The following is a 14,949-nucleotide window of genomic DNA, read 5'->3' as shown; positions in this document are numbered from 1 at the left end:
AGTCTTACTTGTTTGCAGGAGATGTCTCTGGAAAGCTTTCTTGCGCTGATCTCTGCTCCTGGTTGCTGCTGTCCTGGGATTCTTCTGATTGCTGCTCTGGGCCCATAACCTGTTAGAGTTGCGCTTGATTACTGGATCTAATGAAGCACTGCAGTCCAGACAAGAAGTAGTAACAGGAACTTGGTTTTACTTAAACTCGGATTCAGCAACATACAGCAAGATCACCTAACATGGTGACAGGCTAAAACACACTCAGTGTACACACACAGGAAGCACTGGACACACCTAAAAGAAACATAGAGAGATAACCATAGACATCACTGTAGAGGCATCATCAGCAGCGACATCTAGTGTCCAGAATATAAATTGCAGTCAGTTCTTATTTAGACTAAGCTGCAGTTCTGTTGAATTTCTCCAACAGTTCTGACTACTCTTCTGCTCAGTGATTCTGTACCTCTGCCCATCTGATCCTTGCTGCTGACTCTGCCTGTTTAAACCTTCTTGTCTCTGCCTTCCGATTTTGTACTGCATCTGTCTGTCTGTTGCCTACCAGATTAGTCTGACCACTCTACTCTCACCAGAGGGCCCTTGACTCTGGTGAGGGGCGCTGAACTGTTAGTACCCACCAGCTCCTCTGGTGAGGTATAGCTAAACCTATCAGTACTACTGTTGCACCAATCACTATACTTGCTATTTCTGTCACATCAGCTGTCTGATATACCTGCATTATAGGTGATTCTGCAGATCACCGTATAATCAGGTATATATCTGCATTATAGGTGATACTGCAGATCACCTAATAATCAGAATTCTGTTTCTTGCTGACACAAATCGTTACAGGTTTCAAATATTGGGTTCTGTTTCTTTATTGAAATCGGTGAAACAAACATCTGAATAACTAAAACAAGCCATTCTGGCGGTACGGGCCAAGAGTGGCGACCAGTATCAGAATAACAAACAAAACCCAATGATTCCCTTTGGGAATTACCCACCCGCCAGACCCTAATGGGCTGGCCGACCCCCAAGAACGGCAGCTCTTTCAATAGCGGACTGAAAACCTAGATTGAAAATGTCTATGGCAATGTCGGACAAGTGGACCCCATCCCTCCTGAAAAGGCCAGGGTCCATACCCTCGAGCTCTAAATGGTGAAAGGTGAACCCCCCGGTTCATTTTCCTTTATAGTAACATTTTAAAATTAGTAATATATCAATTTAAAGGTTGGGAATAAAGTTTAGAGTCAATCAAACACATTTTTAGTATAGAAATATATATATTTACATAGAAAGAGGGACAAAGTCCTGAAAGAGGGACAAATGAGGGGGAAAGAGGGACAGGGCTCCCAAAAAGGGACTGTCCCTCCGAAAAAGGGACAGTTGGGAGCTATGCTTTTTTTTTTTTTTGCTGGCCAGCTTGCATAGTTCTGCTTGTTATAGTCCTAATGAATATGGCTGGACTTTTCAGTTAAGCAGCAGTTAGCAAGGACTGTTAAAGCACAGCAAGTCTAGAATAGGCTGGAAGCAATAGTAGGGCCTGTCCATTGTATATGGGTGTGTGCAATATATGGGGTAGGTTTATATAGCAGGTTATAGTATTGCTTTAATACACCAATACCTTTTGCAAGAAACGTGTCTCAATGTCGTTTATAAGGCATGTGCACGCCCCAGAAAAATTAGTATAGCGGCCGCTGCTAGCAGCGGCCATAAAAATTTAGGAATCTGCCAAGAATCATGGACCCTGTTGGTGGTGGCGGCCTGCAAGCAGAGATGCTGTGTGTGGGGACTGACTTAGTCTTCGGTCATGCAATAACCCTCAGGGATCCATGCCTCATTCATTTTGATAAAGGTCAGGTACTGAACACTGTCATGACTTAGGCAACTTTTTAGTGACAATGCCTCCAGCTGCACTGAAGGTCCTTTCTGACAGGACGCTTGCGGCAGGGCAAGAGAGAAGTTGGATGGCAAATTGGGACAGCTCTGGCCACAGGTCAAGCATGCGCAACCAGTAGAGCAAGGGTTCATCGTCGCTGCTCGCAGTCGCAGTGTGTACATCAACACTTAAGGCCAGGTAGTCGGCTACTGCGAGGCGTTGGACTAAAGAATGTCCGCATGTCCGACATCACCCCAAGATCGCTGGAGCGTCCTGTCCTTGCCTGCGTGGACTGGGGAGGAGGATTACTGGCTGCCAGTGGTACCTTTATTGCGTTGTACTGTCACATCACCTTTAAATGCATTGTAAAGCATCATTGACAGCTTGTTCTGCAAGTGCTGCATCCTTTCCGCCTTGTGTTGAGTTGGTAACAGTTCTGCCACTTTGTGCCTATACCGAGGGTGTAGTAGCGTGGCCACCCAGTACAGGTCATTCCCCTTGAGTTTTTTGATACGGGGGTCCCTCAACAGGCTGGAAAACATGAAAGAGGCCATCTGCACAAAGTCGGATCCAGAAGTACTCTCCATCTCCACTTGCTCTTCCACAGTGACGTCACGCAACTCCTCTTCCTCCCCCCAGCCACGAACAATACCACAGGAACATGGAGCAACAGAAGCCCCTTGTGATGGCTGCTGCAGTTGTTCTTCTGCCGCCGCCGCCTCTTCCTCCTCCACAGAAACACCTTCCTCATAATCGTCATCCGAGTCTGACTCCTCTCCTTCCCTACATGACTCCTCTTCTTCCTCCTCCTCCCCCCTCTGTGGTGCCGCAGGTGTCGAGGAAACATGTTGTTCAGATGAAAATCGCTCCCACGACTCCTCCTGCCATAGCTGTTCATGTTCCCGCTCCTCCACAGCTTCATCCACCACTCTACGCATGGCACGCTCCAGGAAGTAAGCGTAGGGGATCAAGTCGCTGATGGTGCCTTCAGCGCGACTCACCAGGTTGGTCACCTCCTCAAACGGCCACATGGTCCTGCATGCATTTCGCATCAGTGTCCAGTTGTTGGGCCAGAATATCCCCATCTTCCCAGATTGTGTCCTTCTACTGTAGTTGTACAGGTACTGGGTGACGGCTTTCTCCTGATCTAGCAGGCGAGAGAACATGAGCATGGTGGAATTCCAGCGAGTTGGGCTATCGCATATCAAGCGTCTCACCGGCAAGTCGTTTTCCGCTGAATGTCCGCAAAGCGTGCCATGGCTGTATAAGACCACCTGAAATGCCCATACAACTTCCTGGTCTGCTTCAGGACGTCCTCTAAGCCTGGGTACTTTGAGACAAATCTTTGCACGACTAGATTCAGCACATGTGCCATGCAGGGTACATGTGTCAGCTTTCCCAAATTCAAAGCGGAAATAGTGATGGGCAAACAGTGTTCGCCACTGTTCGGGTTCCCCCGGATTTTGGCCTGTTCAGGTTCGGTTCGGCACCCCCCAAACACCTCATGGTGTTCGGGAGGGTGCTCGGCCACGCTGCCCGAACCCAAACAGGCCTTCTTTGTTCGGCCGAACACAGCCGTGTCCGGCCGAACAAAGCCCCCTATAGGGTCCCAGCATAATGGGAGAGCATGCCCCGAGCGCGCCGGGGGAGGGGGGTCGGAAATGCCCCCCACCCCTCCCTGCTAAGCTCTCCCTTCTGCTGGACCCTATAAAATTAAATCTAAGTCCCCCGAAGGTACCTTGCAGGCTGGCAGGAGGAGGGCAGGAAGCGGGCAGCCGGAGAGCATAGGCGCTAGTACCATCTGATACTTCCGCCCTCTCTCTGACGCACTTCCTGTTTACATTTGTAAGTCACATCAAGAGAGAGCAGAAGTACCGCGATGACACGTACGAGGGTACATGTCATCATGTAGATGACGCGTACCCTTGTACGCGTCATCGCGGTACTTCTGCCAGGCAAGACATGTCTAAAATTGCGTGACACCGTCGTACCTGGCATGCAGCGTAGGCTCTGGGGAGATGAGGCTGTGTAGCTGGAGAGGAAGAGAAGATGGCTGCACCGCTAGAGTTCAACTGCCAAGGAGGAGGAGGAGGTTGACAGCGAAGAGGATGTAGCTGGAGGAGAAGGAGAGGAGGTGGCAGGAGGCCTGCCTGCAAGCCGTGGAGGTGTCACAAGTCGGTCCGCTGAACAGCCACGTACTCCCTGCTTGCTGCCATCGGTCACCAGGTTGACCCAATGGGCTGTGTACGTAATGTAGCGGCCCTGCCCATGCTTGGCAGACCAGGCATCCGTGGTCAGGTGAACCCTTGACCTAACGCTCTTCGCAATAGATGACACCACTTGCCTCTGAACTGCACGGTACAGTTTGGGTATGGCCTTTCATGAAAAATAAGTGCGGCCTGGTATCTTCCACTGCGGTGTCCCAATGGCCACAAATTTACGGAAAGCCTCCGACTCCACCAGCTTGTATGGTAATAGCTAGCGAGCTAATAGTTCCACCACACCAGCTGTCAGACGCCGGGCAAGATGGTGACTGGCCGAAATTGGTTTCTTCCGCTCAAAGACTTCCTTCACGGACACCTGGCTACTGCTGTGGGCAGAGGAGCAGGAACCGCTCAAGGGCAGAGGCGGTGTGAAGGAGGGTGGCTGTGAAGGTTCAAGGGAGAAAGCGGATGAAGACGATGCACCTGAAGGAGGAAGAGGAGAAGTAGGGTGGCTTGTCTTTTGAGGGGTGCTTCTTTTCCTCAGGTGTTCTTCCCATAGCTGTTGTGCCTTTTCTCCAGGTGCCTTCGTAAAGGCACTTGTCCCTACATGAGTGTTGGCCTTTCCACGGCTTAGTTTTTGGAGGCAGAGAGAACAGATGGCTTTGCTCCTATCTGAGGCACACACGTTAAAAATATTTCCAAACCGCTGAGCCCCCCTGGGGTGATGGCACTACGGTGGCATCAACAACTGACCTTGAAGGGCATGTTGACTGGCTGGCCATAGCTGGCGATACATGGCGCCGGACACTGCCCCAGCTGTTTCTGAGGACGAGCTCCCTCTGCTTCTATCATGGAGTCGTCTCCTCCTACTCCTCTCTGGCTCCCCCTCTGAACTGTCCCCCTGGTCATCTCCTCTATTGGGAACATACGTGACATCCGTATAATCATCATCATAATCCTCCTGCCCAGCTTCGCTTTCCTCAGACAACTCCACAACTGCACCAACTTCAGGTGGTTCATCATCCCCCTCCTCACACGTTACATCCATAATATCGTCACCTAACTCAGACGTATAAGGTGGTGTATCTGCGCCTTCTTGTTGTTGTTGCAGTAGTGGCTGTGAATCAGTGATTTCACCACCACCAAATAACTCCTGCGAAGTGTCAAATGCAGAAGATGTGGTGCTTGTTAGAGGTGGGCCGAACGGTTCGCCGGCGTACGGTTCCAGGCGAACCTCGGTACGGTTGAAGGTGAACCTTCAACGTCATATGCTGATGCCACCGTAGTGCCATCACCCCAGGGGGGCTCAGCAGTTTGGAAATTTTTTAACATGTGTGTCTCAGATCGGAGCAAAGCCATCTGTTCTCTCTGCCAGCAAAAATTGAGCCGTGGAAAGGCCAACTCTCACATAGGGACAAGTGCTTTATGAAGGCACCTGGAGAAAAGGCACAAACAGCTATGGCAAGAACACCTGAGGAAAAGCAGCACCCCTCAAAAGACAAGCCACCCTCCTTCTCCTCTTACTCCTTCAGGTGCATCATCTTCATCCGCTTTCTCCCTTGCACCTTCACAGCCACCCTCCTCCACACCGCCTCTTCCCTTGAGCGGTTCCTTCTCCTCTGCCCACAGCAGTACCCAGCTGTCCGTGAAGGAAGTATTTGAGCGTAAGAAGCAAATGTCTGCCAGTCACCCTCTTGCCCGGCGTCTGACAGCTGGCGTGGCGGAACTATTAGCTCGCCAGCTATTACCATACAAGCTGGTGGAGTCGGAGGCTTTCCGTAAGTTTGTGGCCATTGGTACACCGCAGTGGAAGATACCAGGCCACAACTATTTTTCACAAAAGGCCATACCCAAACTGTACCGTGCAGTTGAGAGGCAAGTGGTGTCATCTATTGCGAAGAGCGTTGGGTCAAGGGTCCACCTGACCATGGATGCCTGGTCTGCCAAGCACGGGCAGGGCCACTACATTATGTACACAGCCCATTGGGTCAACCTGGTGACCGATGGCAGCAAGCAGGGAGTACGTGGCTGTGCAGTGGACCGACTTGTCCGCTGCGGCAGGCCTCCAGCCACCTCGTCTCCGCCTGCTACCACCTCTTCGCTGTCGTCATCCTCCTCCTCCTCCTTGGCTGGTGTCGCGATCTCCTCTCCAGCTACACAGCCCCCGCACCTCAGGGCCTATGCTGCATGCCAGGTATGATGGTGTCACGCAGTGTTAGACATGTCTTGCCTCAAAGCGGAGAGTCACACTGGAGCAGCTCTCCTGGCTGCTCTTAACAAACAGGTGGAGCAATGGCTGACCCCGCACAAGCTTGAGATCGGCAATGTGGAATCTCATTTCCCCATTGAATTTGGGAAAGCTGACACGTACCCTGCATGGCACATGTGCTGAATCTGGTCGTGCAAAGATTTGTCTCAAAGTACCCAGGCTTAGAGGACGTCCCGAAGCAGACCAGGAAGTTGTGTGGGCATTTCAGGTGCTCTTACACGGCCATGGCACGCTTTGCAGACATTCAGCGTAGAAACAACTTGCCGGTGAGGTGCCTGATTTGCGATAGCCCGACTCGCTGGAATTCCACCCTGCTGATGTTCTCTCGCCTGCTAGACCAGGAGAAAGCCATCACCCAGTACCTGTATCATTACAGTACAAGGACACAATCTGGGAGGATGGGGATGTTGTGGCCCAACAACTGGACACTGATGCGAAATGCATGCAGGATCATGGAGCCCTTTGAGGAGGTGACCAAACTGGTGAGTCACGCTGAGGGCACCATCAGCGACTTGATCCCCCTACGCCTACTTCCTGGAGCGCGCCGTGCGTAGAGTGGTGGATACAGCTGTGGAGGAGCGTGAACAAGAACAGTTACAGCAGCAGGAGTCGTGGGAGCGATTTACATCCGAACCCGATGTTTCCACAACACCTGCGGCAGCACAGAGGGGGGAGGAGGAGGAGGAGGAAGAAGAGGAGTCGTGTGGGGAAGGAGAGGAGTCAGACTCTGATGATGATGAGGAAGGTGTTTCTGTGGAGGAGGAAGAGGCGGCGGAAGAAGAACAACCGCGGCAGCCGTCACAGGGGGCTTCTGCTGCTCCACGTTCCCGTGGTATTGTTTGTGGCTGGGGGGAGGAAGAAGAGTTGCGTCCCGTCACTGAGGAAGAGCAAGAGGAGATGGAGAGTATGCGAATGACCTGTACTGGGTGACCACACTACTAGACCCTCGGTACAGGTACAAAGTGGCGGACCTGTTACCAGCTCAACACAAGGCGGAAAGGATGCAGCACTTGCAGAACAAGCTGTCGATGATGCTTTACAATGCGTTTAAGGGTGATGTGGCTGCACAACGCAATCAAGGTACCACTGGCAGTAACCCTCCTCCTCCCAAGTCCACGCAGGCAAGGACAGGACGCTCCAGTGATCTCAGGGTGATGTCGGACATGCAGACATTCTTTAGTCCAACTCCTCGCCGTAGTCCTTCCGGATCCACCCTCCACCAACGCTTGGACCGGCAGGTAGCCGACTACCTGGCCTTGAGTGTGGATGTAGATACTGCGAGCAGCGACGATGAACCCTTGGACTATTGGTTGCGCAGGCTTGACCTGTGGGCAGAGCTGTCCCAATTTGCCATACAACTTCTCTCTTGCCCTGCCACAAGCGTCCTGTCAGAAAGGACCTTCAGTGCAGCTGGAGGCATTGTCACTGAGAAGAGAAGTCGCCTAAGTCACGACAGTGTTCAGTACCTGACCTTTATCAAAATGAATGAGGAATGGATCACGGAGGGCTACTGCATGACTGAAGACTAAGTCAGTCCCCATACACAGCATCTCTGCCTGCAGGCCACTTGCCTTCTCTGTCACCACCAACAGGGTCCAGGACTCTAGGCGGATTCCTGAATTTTTAAGGCCGCTGCTAGCAGCGGCCGCTACACTAATTTTTCTGGTGCGTGTACATGCCTGCCTAATTTTTCTGGCTGCACTGCGGGTGGCTGCAACAAAAAAAACAAAAGGCATGTACATGTGCCCATCTCCCTTCATGATCATTACCTTGCCACGGTGAAGGGGCTTGCGTATCACAATGAAGCAATGACCGCCGGCTATTTGAGTTTCTCGGGTGGGGGTGGGACACAAAAGATAATAAGGTCGTTGCTTCATTGTGGTCAGACCAAATTTGATCAGCTGGACAGTCATTGTTGTTCTATCATTCAGCTACCACAGCGACCATATGGCCTGGAAAACCGCCACGGCCTACACTCTCGCCACGGTGCGCATCAGTCCAGCACGGCCGTCATTACGCAAACAGCTGTTTGCGGTGCGTTACACAGTGAGTTTGGTGTGTCAGTGTGAAGCAGAACTCTAATTACACTCCCTGATTGATGTATACACATGCAAGATATTTTAAAGTACTTTAGGCCTGCAATTTAGCATTCAATGTGATTTCCGCCCTTAAAACACTCCAGATTCTTCCCCGGGACTTTGGGCATGTATTCCACTCCGCCATGCCCCCCTCCAGGTGTTAGACCCCTTGAAACATCTTTTCCATCACTTTTGTGGCCAGCATAATTTTTTCTATTTTTGAAAGTTTGCATCCCCATTGAAGTCTATTGCGGTTCGCGAACTTTTCCGCGAACCAAACCTTCCGCGAAGGTTCGCGAACGGAATATCGGAGGTTCGCGACATCTCTAGTGGTATAGTGGTTACGTGAGTTACCTACCACACTCTCCTGGGTTCTATTCCCAGACAATGTGAGTTGGCTTTTGACATGCTACAAATCCTTAAGCAAGCTAATTTTTCTCTTGGATTGATCATAATGGTACTAGGCTGGCTTCAGCATGTAGTGTTGGTGGTGGTATAGTGGTTAAGTGAGTTACCTACCACACACTGAGACCTGGGTTCAATTCCCAGCCAGGGTATGTAAGCTGGTTTTTGAAATACTACAATTCCCTGGAAGATGAGGGAGGAGGGAGAAAGGGGATTCCTGATGTCATAAAGCAGTGTAGGCCTGCAATTGAACATTCAATGAGATTTCTAAACTTAAAACACTGCTTTGTATTAAATCCAGATTTTTTTCTGGGACTTTTGATGTGTATTTCACTCAACCATGTCTTCCTCCAGGTATTAGACCCCTTGAAACATCATTTTTCCAGTTAGCAGCAATTTTTCAAAATTTTTAAGTTCGCCTCCCCATTGAAGTCTATTGCGGTTCACGAAAGTTCTAGAAGTGAGCGCAGTGGACCTGGATCCTCTCTTCAACGAGCGGTGGCTCGTCAGTTCCACTTCCTCCAGCTGGCTAGAGGAGGTCCCGGCGAAGGCAGCAGTGGTTGCGGGCATAGCAGCTCCAGGCGCAGCGGCGCCAGACGCGGCAGGCGGCTCTCCGACGCCGGTGGATGAGTTACAGGGATCAGAGGGGGAACCGCAGGGGTATCACCAGGCACCGGAGGTGTTGCCAATCTGTTTGCAGAGATATCCAGGCAAGCTCTCATCCACTCCAAACCACCAGACTCCTGAGCTCTTTTCTTGAATTCCTCCCAAAAGTTCTCCATCCTAAGCAATCAAAGATCAGCAGATGAAGCTTCAGCTTTCTTGAAGAATAAGGTGAACAAGCCATGAGCCAGGCCAGCTTATATACCTGTAGATCCTTTCCTGATCGGTTGTTTTGCCAAACAAACAACTTTATTTATCCAATCATGGCATCAGAACTTTTGTTGACCTAAAAACAAAACACACAGCAGCAGCATCCAGTACCAAACAGAAATTTGAATTTATGAAATTTCCCTCCAAAATTTAAAAAAAGGAGAAGGCCCATTACGGTCCCATGTGAGGCCTCCTTTGATTTTCAGGGGCCTCAGTGCAGGCCCCACTGTAGTCACTGTTGGGCTGTGTAGTTCTACTATACTCTTCTATCCATATTGCAAGCAAGCCAGCACACTGTCTATCATAAGCTGTGCTTAGTTTCCAACTGTATCTGTTATTAATATCTGTCTGTGATGGTTACATTTACACAGCAGGTCCTGGATAGGTGAGGGAAAGGAGCTGAGGAAGGCCTCCCATGATAGGGATAGACCTCTGTCCGGTGGGGAAGGGGTTAAATTCTGGGAAGGGCTGGCCAGGCGACCTGAGCTAGTGGCGGGTCGGAGAGAGTGTAGCTGGAGACAGGAAGGTTGTAAGAGGGGGTGAGAGGAGATTGAGAGAGGAAAGTTGGTTCCCCTGCTCTCTCTCCTGCTTAAACCACCACTATGGAGGACGTGGAAAGCTTGCTGGCACTGATGAGGAGCGAGGTAGCAGCAAGGGGACTTGAGTGGGTGGCCCAGCAGCTAGCAGAGAGGACGGAGAGCGCGGCCAGCAACCAGGCAGGGTGAGCGCGCGCATATCCAGTGCACGAGAGCGGCTGAGTTCTAGCGCATACCCCAGAGGTCAGAGGAGAGGAGGGAGCCCGGTGCAAGCCCCTCTGCCCCCTAGCAAAAAAAAAAGGCAGCGCGGCTGGGAGCAAGGGAGCTGGGAGTAAGCAGCCACGAGGAGTCCAGGAGGTGGTGGGCCCCAGCGGTCAGGGGCCTAGTGGCGGGAAGCAGCGCGTCGGCAAGACTAAGCAGACCAGTGCGGCAGCTTCATCCAGGCGAAGCGGCAGAGGGACACCAGGGGAAGCACAGCCACAGAAGGGAGACGGCAGCGTGAGGCAGATGCCCCCCACCCAGGCAGTCCAACCAATCCAAGAAGGATTCCAATCGGGAGTCTGGGAAGAAGCTTACAGCTGGTAAGGGGAAGCAGGCTTACAGACCAAGGTCCAGCACCAGCAGCTCAGATAGCAGCATACGGAGCGCGGCTGCCAGACCATCTTCTCCGTCACCACCTCATCAGCAGGGTTGCTCAGGTAGTGCTTTTCATTACCGATCCGGATCCGGGTACCCAGATATCCGGATCCGATTCAGATATCCGGATCTGATCTTGCGGCTATCCGGATCAGATCCATATCCAGCCGCATTACCTGCAGGTACCCGACCTATTCGGGTATCCGGATAGAAAAAAAGTGCCCTTTAAATAGCTTTTAAAGGGGTTTTTAAATGGGTTTTTAAAGGGGTTTTTAGGGTAAATGATGCATGTAGCATCATGTTTTTTTAAAGGGAAACACTAATTAAAAATTTTGTTAACATAAAAAAAAAAAAAAAAAAAAAAGCTGTCAATTAACATCAGGGCGGTTGTGCAGCCCACATTGAGCTTGATTCACAAAGCGGTGCTAACAGTTAGCACCCTGGTGAAGAGCCCTTTATCATGCCTAAACTCAGTTTAGGCATGATAAGTTTAGGTGTGATAAGTTTAAGCGCCAACTGCGTTAGCACCGCAGTGCACAGCTGATCAAAAGTTTTATGCTAGCAAAGACTGGTGCACTTCGTATAAAGTTTAATGGCGCTGCTTTGCGTGCAGGACTTTGCAAGCGATCTAAACTTATCTAAACTTAGCATGCCTAAACTTATCACGCCTAAACTTATCACGCCTAAACTTATCATGCCTAAACTTATCACACCTGGGGCCTGATTCACAAAGCGGTGCTAACAGTTAGCACCCTGGTGAAAATCCCTTTATCATGCCTAAACTCAGTTTAGGCATGATAAGTTTAGGTGTGATAAGTTTAGGTGTGATAAGTTTAGGCATGATAAGTTTAGGTGTGATAAGTTTAGGCATGATAAGTTTAAGCGCCAACTGCGTTAGCACCGCAGTGCACAGGTGATCAAAAGTTTTACGCTAGCAAAGTCTGGTGCACTTTGTATAAAGATGAATGGCGCTGCTTTGCGTGCGGGACTTTGCAAGCGATCTAAACTTATCTAAACTTATCATGCCTAAACTTATCACACCTAAACTTATCATGCCTAAACTTATCACACCTAAACTGGCTTTTCACCAGAGTGGTGCAATGGTTATCATGCCTAAAGTCTTTTAGGCGTGATAACTGAGTTATCACCGCTTTGTGAATCGAGCCCCTGGGCTCGATTCACAAAGCGGTGCTAACCCAGTTAGAGACTTTAGGCATGATAACCATTGCACCATGCTGGTGAAAAGTCAGTTTAGGCGTGATAAGTTTAGGCGTGATAAGTTTAGGCATGATAAGTTTAGGCATGCTAAGTTTAGATAAGTTTAGAACGCACGCAAAGTCCCGCACGCAAAGCAGCGCCATTAAACTCTATGCAAAGTGCACCAGACTTTGCTAGCGCAAAACTTTTGATCAGCTGTGCACTGCGGTGCTAACCCAGTTGGTGCTTAAACTTATCATGCCTAAACTTATTACACCTAAACTTATCATGCCTAAACTTATCACACCTAAACTTATCACACCTAAACTTATCATGCCTAAAGTGAGTTTAGGCGTGATAAAGGGCTTTTCACTGGCGTGCAAACACTTTGCACCGCTTTGTGAATCAGGCCCCTAGGGCTTGATTCACCAAGCGGTGCAAAGGGCTCGATTCACAAAGCAGTGCTAACCCAGTTAGAGACTTTAGGCATGATAACCATTGCACCACTCTGGTGAAAAGCCAGTTTAGGTGTGATAAGTTTAGGCATGATAAGTTTAGGTGTGATAAGTTTAGGCATGCTAAGTTTAGATAAGTTTAGATCGCTTGCAAAGTCCCGCATGCAAAGCAGCGCCATTAAACTTTATACGAAGTGCACCAGACTTTGCTAGCGTAAAACTTTTGATCAGCTGTGCACTGCGGTTCTAACGCAGTTGGTGCTTAAACTTATCACGCCTAAACTTATCACACCTAAACTTATCATGCCTAAACTTATCACACCTAAACTTATCACACCTAAACTTATCATGCCTAAACTGAGTTTAGGCATGATAAAGGGCTTCTCACCAGGGTGATAACTGTTAGCACCGCTTTGTAAATCAGGCCCAAAGTGTTTGCACGCTGGTGAAAAGGCCCTTATCACGCCTAAACTCACTTTAGGCATGATAAGAAGAAACTCGCGCGAAGTTACCGCGCGTACGCGCGTACGCACGTACGTGCGTAAGTGCGCGCGCAGCACCCGACGCTTCGCGCGAAGCTCCCATTAAGCCCTATGGGACTTTGCGCGCGCGCTCACGCGCGTACGCACGGTAACTTCGCGCGAAGAGCAGGAAAAAGCGGTGATAACTCAGTGGTGAAAAGGTCATCACGCCTAAAGTCTTTTAGGCGTGATAACTGGGTTATCACCGCTTTGTGAATCAAGCCCCTAGGGCTCGATTCACAAAGCGGTGCTAACCCAGTTAGCATGCCTAAAAGACTTTAGGCGTGATAACCATTGCACCACGATGGTGAAAAGCCAGTTTAGGTGTGATAAGTTTAGGCATGATGGGCCTGATTCACAAAGCGGTGCTAACAGTTAGCACGCTGGTGAAAAGCCCTTTATCATGCCTAAACTCAGTTTAGGCATGATAAGTTTAGGTGTGATAAGTTTAGGTGTGATAAGTTTAGGCATGATAAGTTTAGGTGTGATAAGTTTAGGCATGCTAAGTTTAAGCGCCAACTGCGTTAGCACCGCAGTGCACAGCTGATCAAAAGTTTTACGCTAGCAAAGACTGGTGCACTTTGTATAAAGTTTAATGGCGCTGCTTTGCGTGCGGGACTTTGCAAGCGATCTAAACTTATCTAAACTTAGCATGCCTAAACTTATCACACCTAAACTTATCACACCTAAACTTATCACGCCTAAACTGGCTTTTCACCAGCATGGTGCAATGGTTATCATGCCTAAAGTCTTTTAGGCATGCTAACTGGGTTAGCACCGCTTTGTGAATCGAGCCCGATAAGTTTAGATAAGTTTAGATCGCTTGCAAAGTCCCGCACGCAAAGCAGCGCCATTAAACTTTATACGAAGGGCCCCAGACTTTGCTAGCGTAAAACTTTTGATCAGCTGTGCACTGCGGTGCTAACCCAGTTGGCGCTTAAACTTATCACACCTAAACTTATCACACCTAAACTTATCATGCCTAAACTTATCACACCTAAACTTATCACACCTAAACTTATCATGCCTAAACTGAGTTTAGGCATGATAAAGGGCTTTTCACCACCGTGCTAACTGTTAGCACCGCTTTGTGAATCAGGCCCCTAGGGCCTGATTCACAAAGTGGTGCAAAGTGTTTGCACGCGAGTGAAAACCCCTTTATCACACCTAAACTCAGTTTAGGCATGATAAGAAGAAACTCGCGCGAATTTTCAGCGCGCACAAAAAAAAAAAATTTTGTCTTCGCGCGAAGCTCCCATTAAGCTCTATGGGACTTTGCGCGCGCGAAGAGTTTAGGGGCCTGATTCACAAAGCGGTGCTAACCCAGTTAGAGACTTTAGGCGTGATAACCATTGCACCACTGAGTTATCACCGATTAACTATCCGGATCCGGATATCTGGACGGATACCCGCGGGTATCCGGATTATGCGGCCAGATATCCAGATAGAATCTGGATAGTGCTATCCGGATAGTGGTCCAGGTATCCGGATCCGGATCCAACCCGGATAGCGGAAAAATGGTCGTATACCCGGGTTTACCCGGGTACCCGGATCCGGATGAGCATCCCTGCTCATCAGGATGCAGCATCCAGTAGCAGAGGACGGTCTGGGAGCAGCAGATCACTTGGTGGTCAGTCAGCCCGGGACGGGGATCGCCAATCTGACGGGTCTGGTGAGAGGCAACAGGAAAATGACAGGCGCAGGAATTACAACAGGGCCGCTTCCCCTGCGGTTGCTGTTTCCAGGAGAATGGCTGGAAATGGTGGTCAGTTCGAGGCTGCAAGGCCAGGAAGGTCGGCTGATCGGGACCCGTGTCTGGTGCAGCCAGGTGAGAACAATCATGTTGGAAATGCTTTATATGATGCTAATAGGGGAGATGTGTTAGTGAGGGGGGGGGGGGGGGGAGAG

The sequence above is a fragment of the Hyperolius riggenbachi genome, chromosome 1, assembly GCF_040937935.1.
Source record: "Hyperolius riggenbachi isolate aHypRig1 chromosome 1, aHypRig1.pri, whole genome shotgun sequence".
Lineage (NCBI taxonomy): Eukaryota > Metazoa > Chordata > Amphibia > Anura > Hyperoliidae > Hyperolius > Hyperolius riggenbachi.
The sequence above is the reverse complement of the archived record's forward strand: the minus strand, read 5'-3'. Positions refer to the sequence as shown.